Source organism: Rhea americana, unplaced genomic scaffold, assembly GCF_003343005.1.
Source record: "Rhea americana isolate MKP2758 unplaced genomic scaffold, rheAme1 scaffold_2, whole genome shotgun sequence".
Classification (NCBI taxonomy): domain Eukaryota; kingdom Metazoa; phylum Chordata; class Aves; order Rheiformes; family Rheidae; genus Rhea; species Rhea americana.
Genome location: NW_028186149.1, coordinates 2,329,071 through 2,333,203, shown reverse-complemented (window position 1 = coordinate 2,333,203; position 4,133 = coordinate 2,329,071).

Genomic DNA, 4,133 nt, shown 5'->3' with positions numbered 1-4,133 from the left:
GGCAGCGCCGCGCCCGCCTCGCCGTGCGCGCGGGCCATCAGCGGAGCTCCCTCCGCAGGACCTGTTGTACCGTGAACGCTTCCTGTAGGTTTCGGGCGGAGGAGAGAGAGAAGTTAATTTGTCTGTTGACCTCTTGAATAGTTTGAAGGTTTGGGAACCTGGGGGGTTGGTTATTTTTCAGTCTGGTAGCTGTTTATTTCATAGCTTAGAAACAAATTAATAATAAAAGTAAATCCGTCACCAAGCACACAGCCCAGCGCAGCTTACGAGAAGCTGCTGCAGTCACTGGTAAATCGTGAAGTATCACAGCAGCAGGTCCAAACTGCGGAGGTAACCCTGATTTCCGCCGGAGCWTTGCAAACAAGCAGAGAGGGGGCTAGGGAAGCTGTAAATGTTTGTGAATAGGAATGATTATAAAATGTGTAAAATGCACTTTTGTTTGATATACTCCTTTCTAGTTTTAGGTAGTTTGCTGGAAACTGAACTGTTGTTCTGTTGTGAACTGCTTAAGTTAAAGAAAAAAAAAATACACCCACAAAACGCGTTAGTGTCTATCGAGGCTGTAAAGAAATTCCTCTCAACTTTTTTTGTCCTGTACAGAAAAAGCATGACGTTTTAAATATTGATGTTCTTGTTCCCAGCATGTGTGTTCTAAGACAAAGGTTAAAAAAGTGTCTACATTAAATTATGAACCTAGTCGTTCAAATAATATTTTCTCATTAAAATATGTAAATGCATTTAGTTTCTTAGTTGTCTTTTTGAAGAGTTTACACAAGAAAAGTAAGACCATCAGTTCATGAAAAAGGAATGACATTATTTCGATATTTAGATAACCTATATAGCATTTTCACATGAGGTTGCTATGAATACAATTATTAACACACTGCAACATGTTAGATAAAATAGTCACTATCAATGGAAATAATATACATAAGTGTGTTTTCTGTATTTTGTCTATACAAATACACACACACACACATATATGCATTTCCGTATCATATACAGCTATACTGAATATATCCACATATTGCATATATGCACATGTGGGCACATATTTATCGCTTATTTACAGTCAGTTAAATTTCTCTAGGAAGGATAAAACTAGTGAACTTCTACAATATAGAGTGAACATACAAGACAAAAAAACTTTAAAGAATTATTTTCTTTTTAAGTCTCAGAATACTGTTTTTTTTTTTTTTTGTCATTTGTGTTTTTTTCTTACAAGCACGAAGCATACCAAAAATCTTTTAATCACAGTTTTAAGAAGTGGTGTGTTGGAAGCTGTAACACTCATTATTTTTATTCGTCTTCCTGTAAATCAATACACAGCCACTTTCTAAAAGTAAGGTCAGTGTAGCTACAATGAAAACTGGATCCCGAGACTTTCCCGTGGGGTTCTTCAATTATTTTAAGGTTTTGCAAAGATTCTGCAATTGTTGAAAATGATACTAGTAATCTAGTGAAATTAGTAAATTAGTCTCTTAGAGGTTTGTGCAAACAAAACAGTCACAAGACAACTGGACACTTAAACGCTTATTAAAAAGAACCCGCCATTGTATTCTAATGGGCGCCCAGGCTTCAGTAATTCCACCTCCGTGACTTCAAGGAGATTTATCCCTGCTTGATTGCTATCTGAATTTCTAGACCATAAACAGAGCAAGTGACGCCTCCACTTCCTTAAATACATATAGCGAGGTTCTTGCAAAAGTTTTAAGATTAAAGAGGATAATTTATCCAGTTGAGACCATTTTTTTAAAAAGAGGATGGATCCCACACATAGAAAAAAGGTGGAAAATACATGAATCATTGGGCTGATTAAAATGCATGAAGCTGCTAAAGCTTGTCAGATGGGGGACAACTGAACTCATTCATCAAGTCCAACCCACGATTATATCAACATGATCAGCTAAAGAAAGCACTCAAAACTTACCACCAGATCAATGGACACATAACTCGACAAACTTTTCGTAAACAAGCGATGACCTATACTTTTAAACGACGAGGATATTTTCTTCTTTTCCTTCCTATTTTTTCTTAATATCTAGCAGTTAGAATAATCCTCAAAGACGAAATCTGAGCTCAGCTAAGAAGATGAAGCTGCACTTTTAAAATTATATGTAATCAGCTGAGATAATGATCTGAAAAGATTATGCCCCAAAGCAAAACATTTTCAAAAGGTGCAAGAGATGCCTCGCTACGCAACCCGATAGTAAGAATGGCAACTCAGCTTGCAAAGTCCCCCTTTCCTCTTCGTCTTCGCCATGTCCGCGGGCTGCCCAAGCCGCGGAGCTACCTCGCCCGCGCAGCCTGCGCCGCCGCGCCCAGCCGCGCATCTGCCGCACTCTGGGAAATAGTTAGGTGCTTATTTCAAACAAATAACGCAGTTCAGTGCGTCGCTTGAATTTACTGCTTTGACTTGTTAAATCTCCCTAATGGCTCAAGTCCAATGTCAATAAACACAGATCTGAAATAAACCGGCAAGAGACAACAGTGAGGAGGGAAGGGACGAAGGGGGGCGACGGGACCAGCCTCGATCGAGCTCAGCGTCAGGTTCAGAGATATGGCTAGGGTCGTTTTTCTTATTTATTTATTTATGCCACTAAGACACTATCCACTAAACGTATTAGATGCAAGGAAACTGTTCGCTGCAGGCAAAAGGCTCTTTTCTCCAGGAAGGACTGCGTGAGCCTGGCTGTGCAAGGTACGCCAGGAAACCCAGTCGTGCTTGGCGACTCGGATTTCTGCTGCATTTCAGTGCATGGTATGTGAATCCATTCTAGTCAGTATATTCCTCCCCCCCCCCTTTTTTTCTTTTTTTCCCCTTTCTTTTATTTTTTTCCTCGACGTGTGACAAGACACCACCCCGCAGGACTGAATCCTCTATTGAAAGTAGCTAGGATCTTTCTCGCCCAGAATATTTATTTTCTCTCGGTCGCTGGTAAGTGTGGTTGGGGATCGTGCCTGGCGGGGAAGGGCAATCTCTGCCAGGTAGAGAGAAAAGAAATCCCCAGCGACCCATGAGAGRGTATTTCATGAGCAAGCCTTTCCTCCAAAGTGCTCCTTGGGAAAGGCAGCAAAAACTTCGCTGCTTCACCAGCGTCAGTGCAGAATTATCTTTGAATCTTAATATAAATGTCACTTTTTTTGTTTTTGTTTTTATTAGCAAAAAGGAAAAGCGGCTGTAAAGCTTCGGAGGGGCTGTATTTGTTTCTTTTAAACTAACAACAAATTATCTAATTAATATGTTTCAATTACAGCATGAAAAAGAGAGGCTTTGGACCGCCTGCAGTGGGCTTACAATAGCCTCAGAGCCCACTATAAGAATTTACAATAACTTCACATCTGTTTCTTTATTTCCCACTTTTCGAGTCTAAAACTCCTCTCGAAATCACTTCAAACCGTGGCCCAAGTTATGAAATATGGTCTCTCTGCCAGAAAAAAAAAAAAAAAAAAAAAAGTAGGAAAAAAAAAAGGACAGAACTTTGCAGATCGAGGCTTCATTTGCAAGCTAGAAAGTGAAAGCCCCATTGAAGAGCATTAAACAAATATATTAGAATTCTGTCACTTTATGCAATTGAGTAGATCAAATAAAGGGTCCCAGGCCACTTCATTCACTCTCATTCACTTGAATAGAAAATGCAAAGAATAGCAAACCTAGACTGGGCCACCGATGTAGATTTAGCCCTTTTTTTCTAAGAGACAAAAAGGCTGAATTTTCACAAACACATTGCTGACTCGGGGACTAGGAAACCAGCACTGAAATCCCTTTGGAATTTAAATTCATTTTATCTTCCTCTCTCTTTCTGAGTTCGTTTGCGCTACAGTGCAAGTTGCACTGGCACCCCTGTTCTGAAAAATTACAACACGATCCAACAACAACAACAAAAGGCTCCATACTTATCCGCCGAGCCACAGCGCGCTTCGGGGGGCGATATTTTTACTTACAGAGAGAGAGGCATTAAAAAGGGAAAGCGCCCACCTCGCGCCCACGCCCCCGGAGCACCGCGGCCCGCCGCGGGAGGCGCGGGCAGGGCGCTCAGGGCTGCGGCGAGGGCAGCGGGCGCCGGGGGCGAAGGTGCAGCCCTACCGGCAAAACCGCCTCGGATCAGGAGGTTGGTGTGCTGCTCGAGGAA